Genomic DNA, 23,708 nt, shown 5'->3' on the forward strand with positions numbered 1-23,708 from the left:
AAGCAATGTCTGTGAAAATAAACACTGAAATTTTGGACACTTTTCTAGCTATCTAGGTTTTGTAGTAGTGACATACTTCAAACTACAGTGACTATGATACCTGTTGGAGTCACAAATGCTTTTGTGAGATTTAAAGCCAATCCTTAAATCTAACTTTTTTCCAGGAGCTTTGCATAAGACCTGGAAGGTAACTGGGAATTCTTGTTTAATACTGGAAGAAGATATAGGCAATCCGCAGAGGTCAGAGTGAGAAGGGACCACTAAGATCAATGGGGTCTGGTCACGGAGTCAGGCTGGTGTAGATCTTGGACCTTGTGACAGACAGAGTCCTGATCAGCCTCAACCTATCTGCTTAGAGCAGGGCATTATTTCAGGTGACTTCCAGAGGTCTCTCCAAACCTAAATTTTTCCTTGATACTATGATAAGCAGTGTAAATAAATCTAGAGTACAGAAGTCAGCAGGTTCCAACTCGGCACACCTGGTCTGCATCCTGGCTCCATATCACGGTAAATTTTGTACATGCTTTACTCCTTCCTTCATTTCCTCCCTTTCCAGTTTCCATTTATAAAGACCTGGTGAAAGCAGCAGCGTGATCCAACAAGTTCCAGCTTGTCAGGAGCACAGAACTAAATGGTGTGTTTAGTAGAACCAGATTTGTCTGTTGACTGTTGCTTTAATGTAATATATTTCAGTCATTTTATCTAAAAAATAGGACAAATCACCTTCCCGGCGGAAAATACCATGGCTACGTGGTATTTGTAATCATGGTCAGCAGCAAAGAAGTTAAAAGACCAGAAAAATGCAAACTGTCACCCCACCTCCACCCCCCACCAGAGGGCTTTATGAATGGACTTTTATGAATGTTGTTAGCTTTCCAGCTACAAGACATTTTAAATGATGGATGAACAAAAGCATCATCTGTGCAAACACTGGGATGTTTGAACCCAGAGGAAGGTTCAGTAATTAGTCATGCAGAATATTAGTAACGCCCTTTGGTCATATTCCAAGTTCCTCCTGGATTACAACACAATGTCACAAATCATCAGCTGCTGCGACTGGTATTTCACAGAGGGAAAACTTCCTGGTGTTAGTACAGAACCTTGGAACAATATTTAACTCTGCTTCTTCCCTAAGACCTGATAGCATACAGTGAGCATTTTATTCAGCAAACAGCTTTTTCTGCTTATACCTCTGGAAAATTAACTATTTTTTTTTCCTCTTTCCTCTCAAATCCAGTCACCCCTACAGAACTGACTGTTGCAGTTGAAAGTGGGATAGTTTTCTACCTTTTATGTTATCAGTGTAACTATGAACAGTTAAATATGCAGTTCCCTCTCTGCTATAGCTTCAAATGAATACTAAGATGCACCTTTCCAGCCCCACTGCGGGCCCCAGGCTACATGGGGGGAGGTAAATGAGGGCAGGATTTGAAAGCAATGCTTTGCCTTTCCCAGTTGTACCCGAAGGAAGCATTTTGCCAGCAGAAAGGTTTTCGGTTGATATTGTGCACGGAAGAAACAGTATAGTTTACTTTCCAGACTCCAGGAAGGTTTGTAGAACAGATGCACAGATAAAAATGACATTTCAGTCAGCAAGCTAAGAAAATTTGTTCTGGAAATCATTGGGATACAACTAACGTGGAACTTCATGCTACCATTTTTTGCAAAAGCACTTTTAAAGTAGGACTGCACTTTGAGTCATTCAGTCTCAAATAGAATTGGACTGTAGGGACAGCGTGGAGATAGAGATTATGTAAAGAGCAGTAGAAAAAATAAAACACCTTTTTCTTCAGGTTTAAGGTTCTTCAGTAACTAGCAGATTTCGCAGTTATTGTTATTGACAGCAAAGGCCCGTATGGCATTAAAGACACCAACACACTGCTGCACAGTACTCAAAAAAAAAAAAAAATCCCGTTCACCGAACATTCTACCTTTAAACTGGCTCATTGTGCACTTAGTATCACTTCAAGATAAAAAAAGCAGTTTGGGCAGACAGGTTTAAAATGGAACGCAGTCAAGCACGCTTTCCTGGATAAATCAGGCTACCTTCAATGCGCACATAGCTGAAACCTCCTGTGATTAAATATTGGCTCTGTATGGCAAAGCACGCTGGCTGTGACTTCAATTGTCTGTTTTAAAACACAAGCCTCCTGCAGAAAAAAAGATTATTTAGTTAGCTAAATAAAGTGCTTGTTGAAAATCCAAAGAAATCATTTGTGTGATAAATAAGGTTGCTTATTACCAAGCTAGGATGATTATAGCTATTTTATGAAATTTTAATTACATTATGTGGCTGCTCAAATATTGGTTTTGAACATTAATCAAGTTACTTGGGAAGCATTTCACAGAAGGGAAAATAAAAATGAAATGGCTTATTTACTTATCCCAATGTATTAAAAACAAAATTCAGTGGGGAAATCATGAAAAAGCCATCAGGGAGAAAGTACTGCCTAAGAGTGTTCTCAGTCAATAGAACTCTGAAACAAATTTTCACTTGAATGATTCACCAGCACTGACTCGATAGTATCTCCATGCTCCAGACAACACAGTATACTTGAAAATCCATGTGTATAATTTTATAGGTAAATTTATAGCTTGAAGCATTCAGCTATTTCACATGTTTAGGAAACCATGAGATATTCTCATGTTACTAGATAAACAAGATGTCCACCAATTTTTGTATTCGAAATGTAAAGCTGTTTATGGGTTCTGAAAAGTCAATAAAAATTCTTGGTCAGAAAGAGAGTTTGCAGTGAGGAAAGGTGAATATAAGTCTGCATTAACTAGACAGATACGGATTGATGCTAAACTGATGTGACAGGTCCCATGTTTTGCCATCGCGTATGTTTCCCGTCTCAGTGATTTATTTCCTCTGGTAAATTGCACAGGACAGAGACATCACCAGAAGTCTGCTGCATTATTTCATTTTATGTTTTTATTAGCCTTCAGAAACGTTCCAGATTCGTATTAACATTGCTGTGTGGAATAGCAGTTCCAGGGCATTATCTGTGCATACGATTTTACTATGTACAGATCAGCACTGATGGTGGCAAAAGCCTCCTGGTGGTTCTTCGTCATTTACGTCCATGAACTCACAGCTGTACTCAACAGAGCCCACTAAAGAAAGGCAGGCAAGCATCCCTTCTGTACTGTGTGATGAAAGAGAGCGCTAAATCTGCAAATGGAATGACGTGGAAAAAAGAAGCCTTTTCCCTTCCTTTTCTCCCTCATAGAAGCTGAATGAAGAAGGCCCAGCAGACTTTTGCCCAGTCAGGCCAGGGGCTGGAGCTTACTGGTTTCCTCAGGCCCGGAAGGAACAGGGAAAGGACAAAAACAAGACAGCAGATGCTGTTTTGCATTTCTGTCCAGCTGCAAGAAAAAAACATGTCTTGCACCTTGAGGTGATGCTGTGGTACACATGGTATTCACTCATCAGAAGCCCCAAAAGCTGTTGCTTCACTCAGTTACCTTCACATCACAGCCTTGGACATCCTTTTCCAGCCCAGGACTCCATTTAGGAACTCTACAGTACGATATTGTTTATCCTAAAGGGATGGGATAATGCAAAGTGCAGTCAGAAACACAGCCAGTCACTTTACAGTATTTTGACTTTAACTTAAAAGGGCAGTGTTTAGCTTTCCTCTAACTAGTTACGCAAAGGTGATTGTGGGTCTCCAAAGATGATCAGAAAAATAATAATAATGCGGAAAACATCATAACTTTTCTTATGAAAAACATCATAACTTTTCTTAGAGAAAATAACTTTTCTTAGAGAAAATCTAAACTTTAAGAATATCAAAGTTATTTCTTAAGGCATATCTATAGTTTTATTTCAAAATAGTTGATATTTGTATGCATATAGCATGTTTCAGTAAAGAAATTATAGCACTACATTAGGTTGTTTGGCCATGAGAATTCCCCATTATTACAAGCACTGTTCTCAAGCCCTTTAAATGTAATTCAGTGTTCTTCCAAAAACATTTTACTTGTGTTGTACGCTATATGCCCTATGAAGATAAAATATTTCAATTTATTGATAGTAATTTGATATGATTTGTGGTATTTCTTTTCTCTTCTGACAAGACGAAATATCTGAGAAGAGAAAAAAAACAAAGTAGAACAATCTGGAGTTCAGATAATCAGATAAAATTTTGAATATGAATATTTTTCTTGCAACGAAGGATAAGATAGCATGAAAAACCAAGGGAGAAGCTAGGTACACTTAACATGCTTTACACAACCATTAAACCCAGAAAACCCTGACTATTTAATCTCTATCCAAAGGCTGACTGTCAGCTGTCTGTTTATGTAGATCAAAATATTGTTTAGATCACTTTGAAACTGCTGCCCAAGGTTGCATTTTCATTAAATATCATCTCAGATCTACTTTTCTGTTAAAGATAGTGGTATTCAGGATTGGACGTTTGTATCACCAAAGCATGAATATAGTCTAAATGTACAGCAGGGATAGCATATATATGACTCTCCAAAGACATAAATTAATTTTGCATCTAATTTATACAAATTGCCTTAAACTGATTTTGTGATCACAAATATTCATCCTTCCTAAGAAGCCTTACCTAGCTTTAGCAACAAAGAAAACCTATTTTGTACCCATCCGCGTAAGTCTGTCTCCTTAGTGGAATTCTAACTCCCAAAACGGAAGTTTTGATTCAGTGAGATCCAATAAAAACGTTCTTGCTTTTGTTGGTTTATTTTTAGTCTGAATTGATTACTTGGGTATATGTCAAGCAAACTTCCTATATTTACCTGAATTCTTAGCATCCATATTTTTGATTCCAAGAGGAGAAAAAGTTTTGAGTTATGTGTGTGTGTGTTTTTCGGCTTTTCAGCTACCTATTTAACCAAAATTAAACATGGTAAATCTTACAAGAAACACGGTAAAATAGAGTTGCTGAAGACTGCTGAAGGTTATGCAGCATTTCATAACTTCTGAAGACACCATTAGAGATCCTACTTGTTCCATTAAATATTACCCAGATATGTCTCAAATTAACTTTGAATACTGGAAGAGTTTGAGGGAAAAGAGAGACTTTCAAAGAAAATTAACTTTTCAGTGCAACGACCATCCAGGTCCAAGGACATCCACATTTCTGTCTTTTGCACTTTTTAAAGTTCAACTGAGTAAGAGTTGAGTAAGAATATTTTCTGTTCTTATAATTATGTAATTCTTTTGCTTTATAATACCTTTCATTCTAAAGAATTCCATGAAACTTCTATATCCCTGAAAAGGAACTGGGAGATATTTTGCTGAAGGATACCAGGGTATAGCTGGAGAGAAAATTGCTTTTTGTCAAGTCAAAATTTCAGGATTTAAAAAGCTGTTTCTCCAGGCTTTTCATCTCATTAGGATAGTGAGCAGTGAACTGATATGAATGAGAAAGGCTCTGTTTGATTCATGTTATGTGTACTTCAGCATAAATCTTCTTCATCCTAAAAAAATTCATAACCAAATGTTTATTTAGTACTCTGAGAGGAAAGGAGTTTGCAGCCTCCCCTGTTGGAACTATTCTACCTTGGATAAGTAGTGAACCTTTCCTTTGAAAAGGCACTTGAGCCTTTGCTTCCACTAGTAGCTCAGGACAAGGCTGTAGCTGCTGAGTTAGAATTAACGTATCTTATGCTTTCTCTGCACTATTGAGTGTTTAACTGTACATATTAACTAGAAAAAAAGTCAACAAGAGAGAGATTGCCAGAACTGATTGGAAAAGGAGGAATCCCTCGCTCCCTTCTCTTGCTCTTATTTTGATATAAAACCTAATCTTTGACTTCAAAATGGTCTTACTATAACTAGCTTATCCCTGTGGTGGGTTGATCCTGGCCAGCAAATAATCACCCACCCAGTCTCTCATCCACTTGACCCCAAACAGAATGGGGGAGACAGTCCAAAGAACAAAAGCAAGAAAACCTTTAGGTCGAGATAAAGACAAGTTAATAAGTGAAGGAAAGAGAAAAAACCCACAGAGGTTGAAAAGGCAATCACTCCCCACGCCCACAAGCAGAATGACGCCCAGCCAGTCTCTAAATACCTCTAAATACCCAGCTGTTCTGGCCGTGTCCCCTCCCACTCTCTTGCCCACCCCAAGCCTATTCTCTGGGGAGGCAGCATGGAAAACAGAGAAAGTCTCAAAGCTGTGCAGGCACTGTTCAGCAATAGCTGAAACTGGTGCGTTATCAACAGTGTTTTGGTCTCAAATCCAAAACACGGCACTATATGGGCCGCTGTGAAGGATGTTAACTCCATCCCAGACAGACCCTGTATAATCAGTTAAAGCAAGAGATTTCAATTTTGATAATTCAGCTTTTCCCAGTAGAAAAGCTGGTTTACTGGAGAAATTCTCAAATTCCAAACCATCTGTATACTAACACAACTGTTCTAAAAAGTTTCATGTACACGAGAACACACCTTGATTTCTTTCCAAGGAAACCACATAAAGTAAAGTGTGTGGAACTTAATTTATTTACTTTGAAGTGGCGAAATTGCTCAGTTGAGTTCACTTAGGTTGAAAATCATCATTCCCTAGAATATTGGTTTCCAAAATTTGTAGGCCATGCTGCTAAACTATGTCCTTCAGGATGTTTATCATAATGTATTCTCAATAAACGGACAGGAAAACTAAGAAAAAAATTAGGAAAATATAAAACCTCATATTTAGAAGAAATACATTTAAATTAATAGGTTTATCACCTTGCCAGGGTATTTTGATTATTTCCTATCCTTCTGTTATTTGTTGATATATTCTTCACTATATAACTCAGTGTTCTGCAGACTCAGTATGATCATCATGTTCTTTTAGTAGAAGTATCAGAGGAGAAAATATTTTTTTAAAGAAAACAAAAAAGAAAAAAAAAATCCCTCATGCACAAACACCTCTGGGAGGTTACAAAGGGAATATATTATAAATAAGAAATAAGCACCAGATGTAGAAATGAAGTTGGAAACAGCATTTTCAAATAAGTGATTTGGAGCTATGTACAGAGAGATAACGTACCACAATACCTAAACTGGAATTAAAATTGAAGGAGCTACAGTAACATTCAGAACTAGAAAAAGGTCAAATGTATAGCTGCTCTTTGGCCTGTGCTTAGGGGTTTGGAAGCAGGTAGAGTTACACTCTTGTAAAACCAATGTGAAAGGGAATCAAATTGCACAGAATATGTAACTAATGCAGCATCCATCAACAGCAAAACAGAGCAGGACGTCTGTCCTCCTTAATTTAAAAGCTGGTCTTTTCCTCACAAATAGTTACACTGTGGATCCACCTTCTCCATCTCTTCCCTTCACCTGGGACATTCCCTACATTTAATTTGAATTTCACGAGAGCTCTGTGAATTTGCTGAAAGACACGACTTGTTTCAGTTGTTCAGGTGTTTGAATCACAGAGGACCTTTCTATGGCACCTTCAAATCTTACTCTTCATACAAGAGAAACTTATCTCTGATAGCCTTCTTTGTAACATTTGCCTCATTTTTTATTCTTTTTTCCTTGAGTCTAATGCAATTATGCTGCTTGCTTTACCTCCCTCTAGATTTTGAATAAGATCTCCAAACATTCCCAAACAACTTGGTAAGGTCTCAGTCCCACTGAAATTCAGTAGAAGGTAAGCACTTCAGTATCTAAAGATGTTTTCTAAGTAGTATTCCCTTTTGAGCTATTTTCAAAAATAGTCTGATGCCTCTGAGATGCGAGCGCTTTGAGCCATGGTGACTTACTTCCTAGGCTAGATTTTTATCATTAGGCTAATGAAATATGCTAATGCAACAACAAAAGCCAGGAGAAGTTTTCAAACACTTTTAAGTCCTATATCATAGAGAGAAATAAATTGCTAATCTGAAATAGTGCTTAGCCTGGAGAAGATTCTTCTCTGAGATTTTCTATCAGTTAGTTTAGGTGTCCTAACACCCCACTGGTGTCCACAAACCTGGACATCTCCCTCTCTCACGTTTCACGTTTAGAAGGTCTCAGATGCCTAAATCAACATTTTGAATTCTGCTCCAGAATCAGCACATCGGTTTCACAAAGTGACATTCAAATCACTTCCACTTTGTTCTCCTGTGGAATAGCCTGATTTACAGCTTTAAATTGCTTACTCTGAAGTATCTGTTTCAACTATCTGTACCTATCTGTTTCAACATCTCCTCCAAGCTGCTTTTCAAGCAGAAAAGTCATTGTATTTCCTTAAACCATTTTTTTCAACAGAAATTGCTTTTAAGTTTTCCTTGATTATTCTGAGAAACTGTTGACAAAAATAAACATTGACTTAGTGTATCAAAAACACTTGGCTTTGAACATATTTTAGCTGAAAATGAACAAATTAAAAGAATGAAAGGGAGGAAAAGGGAGACTTGTAAGTATAGAGAGGATTAATTGAGATTCATAGTAAAGTAGATGTCCTAATTAATAATTCCATTCCACATTGTGTTTCTTGAAGAATGTCACTAGTTTTCATCTGTCATTGTATTTGCTCCATTTGTCTAAACAAGAAGGTAAAAGGAAATGAAAATAGGATTATAGCTTATGATAAAGCAGAAAAAAATACAAGACATTGCGCTCGATCACATGTTAAAGATTCATATTTGGTCCTGCGAGTTAGGTGGAGTCTTGACAGCTATTAGACAGCTTTATTTCAAGAAAATGACAAAAAGGTTGAATAAAATGCTCTTAATAGCTTTTTGTGTTTTGTGTTACCCTAAACTTCCAAACACCTTCCAATATTCTGTCATGGTGAGTTCTTATGGCTTCAAATTCAAAGGGGTTGCACTTGTTGCCTTCTAAATTTCCTTGCATGAGCTAGCGCTCAAGACATGGTATTTATTGGGGTAGTGGATATTTTTCCAACAGCACTACTTTATTGTGTCTCCAGTGTGATAGCCATTCTCTTTGTATAAGAGAAAGAGAAAATACTCTGATCACTCTATGAAATGGAAAGGGAACCTTCTTTATTTAAGTTCTCTAGGTAACATGGGATGGTTACACTCATTGTAACTTAGAAAGAGCAAACAGCACCAGTGATTAACTGTATGCTTCTCTTAATCATGTAACTTATCACTCTTGCAGTAGTTAGATGTTAAACCAGTGTCACTTCCCAATCCTCAAAGACAACATGAAGGCTTGTCTCTTATATTACATTACTTTGTTGAAAGGACATCCATTTTCTGTATAAGAATGATGATTTTTCAGAAATCATGATTGTCTTTAAGTTGAGCTCCTTACATACACATGCATCGCTTTTGATACGCATTCACTGTATCTCTACTGAGCAGTTGATTTAACAAACATTTTTTGTTTTCTTAAGAAACCAGAGAAAGCAAAGCCCTTTAAAGAGTTGCTTAGCTTTCCGCAGCATGCCGTAGAAGCAAAATGCCAGACCATCTATAACTCCTATCAACTCTACTGTATCAAACCGTTGTGGGCAAGCATTCAATTCTTTAGGCAGAGTCACTTTGGCAGCTACTGAATGGACCTGTTGATACTACTTTTACTGGGAAATTCAGTCTGATCACGTATTATAGGGAGGTAGAAGGTCAGATCTCATGTGGCTATCTCTAGCATTTCAATTCCTTTTATTGTGATTCAGTTTAAATCACGTGCTTAATTCCATACTCCTTGTTATTTCAGTTTTTAATTGTGTTCTCTGTTGTAACTTGTAGGGCCTCTTACTGATAATAAGGACCTATTCCACCTAGATTTAATATGAGAATCAATTCAGTGTGTTATTAGTTATTCAATTGCTGATGAAACCAGAATTAAAAGAATCTTGGCTTATACAATAACAACTTTCTTGTACGCTCTTCCAAAATAAGATTTACTGCGAAGATAAAAGAATAGCATTTTATGACACAAGGATTTCTACGTAAAACTTAGTGTTTCAGCAGATTTTCCACATAGTAAGGGTTTTCTTTGTTTTCCTACATTCCTCTTTTTTCTGTTACAGGTTCCTCATTTTTTCTTCTGTCATAACTTCACTCATTCCTACAGCTCAGTTCAGGGATGTGTTCAGTATTTATAGCTATATTTCTTATTGTGTGTTAAATTTAAATGTTATTTTCTATAAATCCCCAAGCTCTTTACAGGTTTGTTCAGATTATTTACATTCTTGTCTGGACAGTCTTCTTACTTTTTGCAGGGCTTATGTTTAAATGGATAATGAAGAGATAAAAATACATGCATAGCCTTTCAAAGATGCTGAGGAGTCAAAGTTTCTATTGCCTTCAATAGGAGTTTTGTGCAGGGTCTTCAAAAATACATCAATAGAGTCCTAGTTGAAGCAGTGTTTTAGTACAAGTTATTTAAATTTTCAAGACTGTACAGGTGTAGTGTCTGAATATTAAGATATTCAGATAAGTGACTCTTGTAGTTTGAGAAGGTGAGTGAAGCAGTAAATGTCTTCTGCAACTATAGTAACCCCTAGGAATGGAATGGTATTTTATTTACGTGAAGTTGGAAGTTGGATGGGTTTTTACTGTGTATGTGTAAAATAAGTTAGTGTTATTGATAGACCTATTCTTGACATCTTTTTCTTGTTTCTCTCCATTTTGTGGCAGCCCTTGACAACCAAAATTGGTTTTACTTCATCCATCCTTCATATCAGAGAAATAAAATAGCGAGTACTGACATGTCCAAGACAAGTTTATCTATGTGATATCACTACTCTTTCATTTTGATCTGTCATTTTGTTTTCATTCCACACTCATCTTCACTCCCAATGAAGAGATACACATAATGCAATAGTTCTGCTGACTGAATGCAGAAAACTGTTTTGTCGCCAGTTATGCCCCATCTAGCTGGAATGATGAAACACGTTTGAAAACGTGATTTGAACTCCATTTTAAAATATGTTTTTTCTAAATGTGTTTCTTTTCCAGTGTGTTTACTTAAAGACGACTCATTCATGGGGTTTTGGCTTTGATGTCGGTCTGTTTATGTCAGGTGAAGTGTTAAAGTTTTTGCCTATTGTTGAAGACATTGTTATATGTATGAAAGAATTGTTATATAAATCATTGTACCTATGGCTATTTCTTTGTTATACCTACAGTCTTTTAGGATGAATTTTGAGAATGGAACAATGGCTAACTGCATGTTTGTGAGAGTGTTTGGTCGGAGGGGAGAGAGAGACAGAGTAAGGGATGGAAATCTGGCGTACTGTATACTATACCTGACTGATTATAAATTAACTATTCCAGTTGAATTTCTCATCAGTGAAGATCTTTTTTTTTTATGACACTGACATCACCATGATCATCAGTATTGTTCATAGGAAACTTTGCAGAGAATTCAGCAAGAACAAGTGAGACTTAGATACCATTTAGAAATAGGCCTAAATTTTGCCATTTGTTCCTACTGCACACATTCACAGAGATCCGAAGTGACTGTTTTATCTTTTTATTTATTAATGTGGGGACATACAAAATGAAACAAGTCATCACAAAATCATCAGGTATATTCTCAAAATTTAGATTGCATCAGTATCAGTCATTAGTGATCAGTCTGTATTAGTGAAAATCATTATACTAGATGCAAAATGAGTAGTTTGTGGCATTATATTATATTATATTAGTAATTCATAGCCTGGCATAATATTATCATATCATATCAGCCAGGAAAAAATTGAAATGTTTCATCAGAAGTGGCCTAAAGAGAAGTTGACCAAGTTACAATATTAAGGGTAGAGCATGACATACAGGAAGAAGGTTCCTTTGCAACACATTGAGTTTTCTTGATTTTTTTCAATGGAGTTGAACTTTCTGCTATAATTTAATGTGGGCATGTAAGTTTGTATTTCATTTTACAATCAAGTGGAAGCAAGTATAATTTTTCCACTTGTGTGCCACAGATCACTTGAATTCTAGAAGAAAGACAGAAAAGTAGACAGATGTGTTAGGCAATTTAAGCAGAAAAGAGTAGCGTTTATTTCCTGCTGTATGAGAACATAATCATGGAAACACAGTAAATGTTTAAGCAAAACTTTTTAATCCCTGGTCTTATGCATATTTAAGATTTATATTTAAATATAAGCACAGTGGTTAAATAAAATATTGATGATTATTGTATCATCATTAGACCACTCCACTTGGAATTTTGGCTGTTGGATGAACTCCTTTTGGCTCTACAGATGCATTATCTAAGTCATTTACACTATATTTTTACCTTCTAAGGTAGGCAAAAGAATGGACACATGATCTAAACATTAGTCAAGCAGAGAAGGTAGCTGTCTGCATGCTTCTGGAGTTACTTCATGAGGTCCACTGTGGCAACCTATAATGGGTAGCAGACTGAGTATGTGTAAAAGACAAAGCAACATTTATGTTACCTGATGACCATTATTTTTCATTACACTTTGTTTTAAAAGGTCTGGATGCTGCAAATGAAAGAAAAATAAGTTTAAGCCTCTGTCTGAACACTAGATTGTATTGCTGTTCATTTATTGTATCAATTAACTTTTTTTAAACTAGTTTAACTAATGTGATATACTTCTATGATAAGGTCACCTGTCTAGTGGATGAAGGGAAGGCAGTGGATGTAGTTTTTTCTGGATTTTAGTAAGGCTTTTGTTAATGTCCCTCGCAGCATCCTCTGGACAAGTTGTCCAACTGTGGGATAAGTGGGTCCATGGTGCGCTGGATGAAGAACTGGCTGAAGGGCAGGGCTCAAAGGGTTGCAGTGAATGGGGCTGCACCTGGCTGGTGACCAGTCAGCAGTGGTGTTCCTCAGGGCTCAGCCCTAGGGTCAATTCTTTTCAATATATTTATCAACAATCTGGATGCAGGAGTAGAACGCATCATTATCAGGTTTGCTGATGATACCAGCTGGGAGGTGCTGTTGACTCTCTGAAGGAACAAAAGGCCTTACAGAGGGATCTAGATAGAATGGAGCATTGAGCTGTGGTTAATGGGATGAAATTTAACAAGTCCAAATGCCGGATCCTGCACCTAGGAGGGGGTAACACCAGGCACAAGTATAAATTGGGAGAGGAGTGGCTGCAGAGGAGCCCTGCAGAAAGGGATCTGGGGGTGCTGGTCAACAGCAGGATCAATAGGAGTCATCAGTGTGCCGTGGCAGCCAAGAGGGCAAACTGCATCCTGGGGGGCATCACACAGTGTAAATAGCTGATCGATAGAGGTGATTATCCCTCTGTATTCAATGTTGGTGCAGCCTCACCTTGAGCACTGTGTGCAGTTCTGGGCCCCACAGTATAAGAAGGATGTGAAGGTCCTTGAATGTGTCCAGAGGAGGGCAACAAAGCTGGTGAAAGGGCTGGAAGGAATGTCCTAAGAGGGGCTGTTAAGGACTTTGGCCTTGTCTATTTTGGAGAACAGGAGGCTGAGAGGTGATCTCATTGCTCTCTACAGCTTCCTGAGGAGGGGAAGCAGAGAGGGAGGTGCTGAGCTCTTCTCCCTGGGATCCAGTGACAGCACATGTGGGAACGGTTCAAAGCGGCACCAGGGGAGGTTTAGACTGGACATTAGGAATCATTTTTTTACTGAGAGGGTGGTCAAACACTGTAACAGCCTTCCTAGAGAGGCAGTTGATGCCCCAAGCCTGTCAGTGTTTAAGGGGCATTTGGACAACGCCCTTAATAACATACTTTAACTTTTGGTGAGCCCTGAATTTGGTCAGGCAGTTGGACCAGATGATCGTTGTAAGTCCCTTCCAACTGAAATATTCTATTCTATTCTATTCTATTCTATTCTATTCTATTCTATTCTATTCTATTCTATTCTATTCTATTCCATTCTAATCTATGATTCAGGGAGCTATATTGGCAGCTGTATTGTCAGTTCTCCCTTTTTGCCTCTTTAATAATAATCTTTTCATTGTTAATATTTTCATGAATTGCAATGCAAATGTTTCCTTGAGCTTTATTTTGCTTTTTGGAAAGTATTGTTGACTTCTTTTTTCCAATTTATTCATTGTCATGTTTACTTTGGAAAATGCATCAGAGATGTTTTTCTATCACACAAGAACTATACGGATCAAAATTTTACATTTGTGGGCATTTACAATTACTGCCATGTTTGAAAAGGAGAACTAGTTTGTTTTGGTTTTGGTTTTTTGGGTTTTTTATATTTTTTTTTTACCAGGGTTTGTTTGCTTTTTTTAATGGAACAAGGACTTCCACATGCATACAGTTTGAAAAAGAATAAAATGAAAAAGTCATCTAGATGAGTCCTATTGCAGTAGTCATCCTGTACTCCATTTGCTGGGGGTGTTCTTGGCAATGCAGAGCTATGCATTGTGCGTGGTTTTCTTAAAAATACTTTGAAAGAAATGGAGGCATTCTAATCATTAAAGCCTAATTTCTGCAAGCACCAGGTGTGAGAGGCACCATGTGATGAAAAGCATATTCCATATTTCCAAATGTCATGAGCTCCCATGATACAAAGTTCAAGTAATATCATCTGTGACTTTAGCTGATGATAGAAATCCATACAGGAAATTCTGTAATTGCTACTATCTGGGTGTTTTGATAACATGTCAGGAATTACAGAAATAATACGTACGTATGCGAGCCCACACCCTTGTGTGTGTGTGTGTGTGTAGTTTTTTGTGCTGATGAATTTTATGTTTAGAAAGATACATGTTTGATTTTGGATCATCTGCCTTAAACAGATGGTATCTTTGTGATTGTTGTGACTCTTCATTGTTGCTGCCGGCTGATGACTCACTGAAGGAAAATCCCAGCACACTCAGTAGGAGAAAATAAGGCTGTTTGGTGTTCTTTGCTACATCTAATTTTCTAAGAGAATTTCGACAGATGTGACAATTTTGCTGAAATGTTGTCAAAATAATAGCAACAAGTTGACAAATCAAATCTGGCTCATGTTCAGTCCCCTGCTATTATACTGGTTCATCTGCAATAACAAGGGAATTTGTATCAGTGTCATCCTTGACAACTTGATCATTTTAGATGGCACATTATCAATTTTTTGTCCTTCCCCATGCCTTGCTTTTTTGTGCTGTGTGCTATTCTCTCTGGCATTTTTTACAAATAAATATTACCAAAGGTAAAATAGTGTTCCCTGATTCCCAACTGGCAAGAAAAAAATTAGGAAATTGTAAGCATAGGCATTTTAAATCTGGGGTCAAGATATGAAGGAAACTAAGCTTTAGTAAGGAATTTTCCTGGTTTTGGCTATTTGCCAAAGTAAAACCAGGAATAGCAAGAACAAAAAACCCAATACATGCAGCACTGGAGTCTCACGCTTGAAAAATACTGGAGATCTTTAGGAATAGAGTCTGGCTATGGCATCTAATGAAATATGGTAAATACGCTTTTTGAGAGAAGTTATTTTGCTCACTCTACCAAGCATTCCTATGTAAAGACATTCTGGTAGTTCCACAATGAGACTTTTTTAATTAACCTTTTTCCTGCCTTTGCTGAATAGGACTGATTTTGACAAAGATTTTGTTGAAATCACAGAAGGGAAGAGAGAGAAACCAAAAGGCTGAGTGTCCTTTTTGAAGAATAAGTATAAAAATCCCTGTTGTGTCTGATTCTGAACACAGAAGCACAAAAACCTCACTGACCAAATTAGAGATTTGCAATACGTTCACTGCTTATATAGTGTACTTCTCGGCTTTGTAGCTGTTCTGTTTTATATGGAAGACTAAACAGTCATTAGGCAGAGGCGAAAACCCCCTTACTTAACAAAATCAATGGTCATGCAGAAGAGGGATTTGAACCTTATCCTTTCAGGCTCTGTCTCTCTGCATCTCAGGGAGCTCTTCAGTATTTTACAGGCTCAGTTACTCTCTGTTGCGTTGTGCAATGGCAGACTTCTCTAGATCATCATCAGTGTGAATTCAAGAGTCGTAAATGCCCTGTGTGAATGTGCAAGTTCACAACAGATAGCGTGTTTAAGCGACAAAGGATATAAATCAAACAAAGCTCCCCACATAATGTACTGTTAATTAATCAATAAGGCATTTCAAAGTATGAAGCTCGATCTTTAAGTTGGAACGGTAACAGAACTTCTCTTCATTTTTTTCTTTTCTCAGCAAGTGTAGTTTTAAGATACCAGTGTGAAATTAGTTATTTGTAGCTAAAATGATCCAAACATGAGCCTGAAGCCTGATGTGTTGCCTGGATTCGGTGCCCCATGCAATTTACTTTTTGAAAGAGATTGCTATATTTACAATATTTTGCAATTTAGTAAACTCAGTAAGTATTTTTATGAATTCATTCTGTTAGGCTATAAACTATCCGGCTGTCAGTCCCGGTCTCAGTGCATAAACATCGAGATCAGAAATGACACTAATTGTTACGCTTGTTGCCACACTCTGTAGAAAGGTTAAGGGCTAAATAGTCATTCTTATATCACAACCATAGCACTAGCCTGATTTTCAGGGCATTTTGACTGAGTCACCAGTTTGCAGCAGTGAAAACTGAATGCAAAATTTTAAAGAAAGCTGAAATTGACAATTTAAAGAAAAAAACTGACAACTTTGAATGAGACAAAAAGGATGCTATGGAGAGGGACCGTGAATTTTAACATCAATGTTCTGCACTCAGATGACATAAGATGGGAATGTGAAAAAAAATGTAGGCAAGTAGAGAAAATGACCATCGATATCAAGAGTGGAAAGGAGTGTGAACTTGTTTAAGATGCTGCATACTTTCTGTAAACAAATAAAAAGCTAGTCCTCATAGCTCACAATTTATTACTTTGTAAAAGAACTGTTTTGTCTATAAAATACTAATGAAGAATTAAAACAGATCTGATACTTGCCTTTCTACAGCACACTGGTTAACATCAAAAATGTCATTCACAGTGGTCTGGCACCTCTAAATGTCATTAAAGTGTACCATTTTCTGTAGAACATCTGACTAACTGAAGTCAGTGTAATCATGACTCTGTCGTGAGACGGCAGTCAGCTAGGGGTAGCATACTAATGAAATTGAGGGAGAAAAGAAAAGAATTAAATTAGGAAGAAAATATATTATTCTGAAATAATTGTTCTGATCCAAAATAAAGATTTTAACTTTTTACGTATTCAGCCCCGTTCCCTTCGTTTTTAGTATTAATTTGAAAATGTAATTTGAAACATGTCAGATATACTGATTAAAATATTTATAAATGAAATATTATTTTATTAAAAAAAAAAAAAGAGAAGAAGAACAAGTTTGGATTAATATTAGATCCCGAATTCAAGTTGGATTAGATGTTTACCACAGTCATAGATGGCACTGTGTGAGCATTATTACCCCTGCCTCCAAGCGCTTCCAAAATCTGGAAAGAAGCGCAAGCCCGGCACCGGAGTCTCGTGCTGTTTGTGCTGTCTTGCAGCAGCAGCTTTATGGAGAATCTGGAAATAGCCTGGTGCTGGGGAAGATGCTCAAGCCTTGAATAAAATTTCCAAAAATGTTCCCGTGAGTTGAAGCTTAATCTATCAAAACTCAGTGGGCTTTAGATTTCTAAATTACTTTCAGCCAGAACGGTTAAACTGCTGAATGGCTTTGTAGATTTTCTCATTGGACACTTTTGAGCATTTTCTCCTTTTTTTTTTTTTTCCCTTGCTCATCACCCCCTTTGTCCATGTAGACAGCGAGATCACAGACAAGCCATTAACAGCAACTTAATAGCAATTGCAGTGAGGGTGCACCTTCATCTGAGTTCAAGGACTAGAACCTCAGCTTTTGTAAAGAAACATTTTGATCATTCCAATCAGCTGAGGATACTGCTGCATTAGTTCTGCAAAATGCCTGAAAAAATGCCAAACTAAAAGAATTACATGTGCATAGCCTATAGACCGTTACAGAGTTAACAAAAAACATTTTATCTTGGGAGCAATGGGTTTGGGGTTTATATTCTTTATATCTTGGGGTTTATATTCTTTAGAGGAAAATAAAGATATGTAGAATGAAAGGCACTTCCTCCCAGCAAGAGTCCCTTTTTTTACTTCTGAATTTGGTATGGTTTAGAGCTGGATTCCTTCTCCCCTTCCTCTCCAGGTGCAGATTATCACTCTTTAGATCTCGACACCCTTCCTTCATTGCAGAAGAGAAGAGATTTTCCTCTAAACGTAGATTATCTGATTACAGGTGATTGGAAATAGTGGGGGGTTTCTTCTATTATGAGGCATCTGAGGAAGTATATTTGTGCAATACAATGAGAGGATTTATTTTCCTTCTCTGTTTTCAAATGACCTTTTCACAAATAATTTCCAAAATACAGTAATTTGCAGAGGGTCTCCCAGTTACATAGTGTAACAGTGATTTGCATTATGTGTAGTTTTATGGTACTTTACATTAAAGAAATCTTATAAACCAAATAGTCTAGCATTTTATCTGATAAGTGTATCCTGGCTCAGGATAGTTAAGAATTCGTACGTCTGCAGGGTCGAAATTTTCATTGTGCTTCAGTGTAGCTGATGCAGTGGCCAAATGCAGTGGATTGTGGCATTTTGAAAGCTTCAATCATTATTAAAAAGAAGGACCTGTGTGAATCACTTTGACTCACAGAACCTGCTGTTCTGGTCTCATGAAGCACAGAGGAAAGTCTGTGTTGTTTTCCCTCTAGAAAAAAATAAATATTTTGTTTTTAAAATCATTCTTTAAAGATCTGCAGGAAACCATCAGGCTTCGTGTATCGGTTTTCCTTTTCCTTTTTCTTTTCCTTTTCCTTTTCCTTTTCCTTTTCCTTTTCATTTTCCTTTTTCTCTTTTTCAGGAAGCAGCAGTTGCTGCCTATATTTATATCTAGGGCTTTTTGAATTACCATTTTTAACTAAATCTTCTAGCTTATTCATGATCATCATCATTTAATTGCAAGGTGATGCAATATGGCAGAAGGTAATGTTTAAACAGAAAGCTAAGGCAAACATCGTGCACGATCTCTTGAATTTCATTTATGTCGGAAGGAAAATCTTCATAATAGAGACGGTGCTCTGAGACCAGCTGAGGATGCTCTTTCCCGACAGGGTAGAGCTGGGAGGAGGGAGGAGGAAAGTGGCTGGATCATGACCTCTCCTCCTCGGGGTGCTGACTGTGTGAAATTAGAAGTCTTCGCTTGTTGGCTAATCCTTGAAGTAACTATGATTGCTCAGAACAAAGCGGAACAGGTCAGAGCGTTGGTGACATTGAGGGAGGAACTTTGACTGACTCCTGATTGGCCTTCGGGCCCCACCGCAGAGCAGGGCTCAAATCTGACGGTGAATAGTTCTGTCTTTTGCCGTATACCTAAAACACAAGGTTGCTCCGTAAAGGTAACATTTACATTAATAGACATCCCAAAGGGATATATTTGCCAAAGCCAGGGGCAATGAACTTACCTGCCTTTTTCTAGTTCTTTAGTAATCTGTATGTAAGCAGTCAGCGCAGTATGAGACATGCAGACTCATGGACAGGAAAACCACACCGGGAGCACCGTGTGATTAGTAGCTTTCCACCTTAAATCGGAAAATTTAGATGAAATGAAGACTGAGATACGTTAAAAGCAAACATACAAAATGCAGGTTTGCACTGACTGAGAGTTTGAAATAAAGCAGGATTTCAATACCGAATGCTAGTCATTGCAATTATTATTATTTTTACGATATTTTGCGATATGCTAGGCACCTTACTGTCCTCACAATAAGCCATAGTCCCTGATCCTCTAAAACTTTAAAACAAATTTCAGCTATTACTCAATGAAAAGATGGAAGGAATGAGGTAGAGATAGGTAGGTTGCAGTAAGGAATGTAAAGGAAAGAAGAATGCATCAGTCTGCATTTTTTCCATTCCATTCATATTATAAGTCCTAAAAAAATCCAGGACTGATTTAGGAATAGCTGCCTTTAGTGACTCAATATTTCTGTGCATAAGCCCACTCAGAAAACTCAAGATCTAAAAATATATGTATCCTAGTTCTACGCTGCTTATGTTGTAAATGTGTGTAAATTAGATGCAGGCATATCCTTGACCACATTATAAGTGTACAATATCTTTCAGAAGGCTGTTTAGCATAGATGATAGTACTACACTAAGTAGTTCCAGAGTTTAATTATCTTCCAGCTTAAGGAAGAGTTTAATTATCTTCCAGCTTAAACCATGTTATGCTTTAGTGTTTACTTCAAGCATATACCTAAGCAATCTTCATACATTAACAAAAGTAGAATTGCAAGTTCAGTGGATTGCCAAGCCATAGGAGAAGACGCAGCCCTTTGGAGTACACTATTCATGAAGATCTATCCAAGAAGTGCTAAAAATAAATTGCTTTAAAACCAGCTACTAAATTCTGCTCTCCACACGAAAGCTTAGCTTGTTTATAACCAGTTATGAGTTTTAGATCCCGTAAAGATCAAGTGAACAATTCCTGATATATCTCCCTAGATTGATTTCACTAAACACGAGGAACCTTTGCAATGGTCTGCACGTTATCGTGAACTTGCTGTGAATTTCATCACATGTTACATCGCCTTTCTCCTCTCCTGAATTTCTCTCACCACCAAAACCTCTGTTTACTTTTCAGCCCTGTATTAAGCTGGCTTGTGTTTGATCTTAAAATGTAATAAAAATTTTCTTATTCCTTTATCTTAAAATACAAAGAAAGAAGCAGTAATTTAAAAGCGTGTGAGAAAATTAGTCTAACTGGGAAATAAGGAAGGGTTGAGCATGCCAATATTATGATTTGTTTTATTCCGCATGTGCCTGGAAAGTGCAAGAGTGATCATTTTCAGTCAATAATGACCTTGTTTGAATAACCTGTAAGACAAACTGATGGGTTATTCAGAGCACCATTTCCATCTCTTTGTCTCTTCTTTTTTTTTCTTTTTTCTTTTTTTTTTTTTTTTTTAAATTGACATTTCACAGCAACAAGTGACTAAAAGCTGCTCGCGAGCCTCCCAGTGCAATAGATCCATAAAATCAGGACACCTTCAGACACCAAATCAGAGGAAACAGCTCATGCAGCCCTCCCACCATAGCACCTACGTTCCCTCTTGAGGACAAACACCAAGCAGAATGTGATATGTCCCTGAAATGGTACCCAACATACAAAACCAGACACCGCTGGCAGTCGCCTGCCGGTGCCTGGAGTCGGGAGCTGTCACAGGCATCCCTCTTCCCCCTCTCACTGCACCAGGGGATGCCACCACGAGGGATGCTCGCTGGCTGCCAGGAGCTGCTACCGATGGCCCCAGCCCGCTCCCTACAGCCAGGGCCCCATAGGACCGGACCCCTGGGTGACAAGTTTTCCAAAGAAGCAGCCATTTCCCTTCCCACGCTTGAGCTTGGCCCAGGAGGTAGCGCAAAACAATTCGATTTAAGAGTGCAGCGCTGCAGAGTTTGCTTCTCTTATTCAGGTGACACCATTCAGGTGATTTGCAAAGGTCTAGAAATGCCCTTTGGGGAGGTCATAAACCAAGGGAGCAGACTAGTTGATGATGGGAAAATAAAATTTAAGTGGGACTGATGGCATGATTAGCCTCAGAGTAAGGGAGCCAGGATCTGGCCGTCTGTTGTTATGACTGGTGAAACGTGCCCGTGCTGTTGGAGTGGTCTAAGCAGCTTGTGCAAGTGGTGTGTTTTGAAAACGACATTTCAAAAGAGGCACGGAGGAAGCGGAGGGAACAAATTTGGTTTTCATTTGACATTACTATAAAGATGAGAAAGAACTGGATAAAGAATAAACCGCATACTTCAAGATAAAAATTCTGACCTTTCACATCTGGAAGCTCTTTTAAGGGGACACGGTCTGGTGTCATACTGAGTTAGGAAGGATAATTGGTAAAAACGCTTTGGAAGTTTTTCATCAAAATGCCTCATCCATATACAAGTAATATGCTCTGTTAGACAGTGTCGCCTGACCTTGTTATGTCTTATTCATTCCTAATTAGAAATGAGGCATCCAGATGTGAAAGGTCATTACACTAGTCTCTGTGACACCTATCATGGCGTATTTGTGTCACCTAGAATTTTATTAGAAATGCACTGAACAAGCGCAGCTCTCTCTGCCATATGCTTATTGCCGTGTTCAAGGACCCACAGGTAAAAAGAATATTTTGTCTACCCAGATGGTTATTGCCACATTTGGTTTTTAACTTCCACAGCGTCTCATAGTGCTAATTGGTTCACACTCTGATGCCAGATTACAGAGATATTATTTTTGGTAATAACACCATTAATAGCAATTCCTATGTAAAGAACACCTCTGTAAGGAATGAAAGAAAATATTTAGGGACTTTCCCAGGGAAAAGCAAAGGTCAGTTATTGTTTTTAAAATCCTAATTCAGATGAAGTGTATTTTGAGTGTACCCTTACTTAAGAATGTAAGTTGTGGGGTTTGGTTTTTTACCTTTTTTCCTATTGCAGCTTTTTGAAAAATCATTTTGTATATGTTTATTGAAGTGTTCAGAAGAAAAAAGCAACAAAATGACAAAAAGGCTCCTTTATAAAAAAATCAATTTGTCTTTACACAAGAGTATTTACGTTCTAAAAAAACCTTCATTTTCTATTTCAGCATATATGAAATGTCTAGAATTCATCATATTTTTCATTTTCAGTTATGGAAAGTGACTTCTGATACCCTGTTTAGTCTGAATAGTTTCTTATTTGGCAACTAACACCATTAAAATCAATTGTGCCACTTGCTAAAAAAAGGCACCGTTCTACCTGAATCCAGGATAACAGAATCTGGCTCAGAATTGATACTGTCAAAATTGATTGATTGTACTTTTGTCTCAAACTCACTTGAATACCAAAAAATCTGTGGGTTTTCAAAGTACTGGAAAATATGCGTATAATGGCTTCATCACTCTCCAGTAATGACATTTGTAAGGGGTATTTTTTGTACGTTTGGAAGGAAAGAGCTATGATCCAAAACACATACTATTGCGTGAGCACCAATGCACATCAGCAAGTCAGCAAATTACTTATCCAAAGTTAATATAAGGGCATTCTATTACCTACGTTCTAGAATTAAGTTCTCCCTTTTCCTTGAAAGCAAAGATAGACTGCGACATCTGTAAGGATTATCATGTATACATCTCTTTTTTCCAAAGGAACAAAATGTGATTTGTGACTGAATTTCCAGGTAACTTTCTTAAGTATTTCTTAAGGTTTCAATATGCAAGGAAATGACAATACATGTTAATCTTTATTAAGGTAGACCAGAGAATTTCCGTTAAGACATGCAGGATCTTGCTGTAATAAAGTTTATGTGTTAGATGTATCCTACATATGTGTGGCAACAGAAGTCTCAATGGCACTGAACATGTCTCATTCAAACAGCATGTTCATGATTTCTATCTCTGGTAAGTTTAGCAAGCTCTTCTGAGGATGGCATAAATGGTAACATTGCCCTATTCGTCGTGCAGTCAAATCTGAACAGATTTTCCCAAGGATAGCCACAGACATTTGTCTAATCTCTTCCAAATTTCAGCTATTATCCACAAGTGATAGAAGTCTGCTAAAGACTGCTTTGAAGATTTTTAAAAGCCAAAAATATATTTTCAATGTCAAGGGTTGGGTAACCTCAAAAGGAGGTCATTTGACTGTCTGTTCTAAAGATTAGCCTGTAAAACCAATGTCATTTTCCTATCAGACCATATAAGATGGTTTGATTGTTTTTTCCTAAATGGTTAAATAACTTGCTTTTCATATTAATTTATTGGCAAGTCTTCTGAAATGGCCAACAGACATAGGAAAGACTACATATATACCAGGAAACAGGTTCAGGGACCATTCTCTAGAACATAGAGGATGGTGG

The 23,708-nt window shown here is 37.5% G+C and overlaps 1 protein-coding gene across 1 annotated transcript in view; it reads left to right on the top strand.

Moving 5' to 3' along the window:
• GPC6 (glypican 6) overlaps positions 1 to 23,708 on the top strand; it is a 774,776-nt gene that overhangs the window by 512,289 nt on the left and 238,779 nt on the right. The gene's annotated exons all lie outside the window — the stretch shown is intronic.

This window comes from Rissa tridactyla, chromosome 1, assembly GCF_028500815.1.
Source record: "Rissa tridactyla isolate bRisTri1 chromosome 1, bRisTri1.patW.cur.20221130, whole genome shotgun sequence".
Lineage (NCBI taxonomy): Eukaryota > Metazoa > Chordata > Aves > Charadriiformes > Laridae > Rissa > Rissa tridactyla.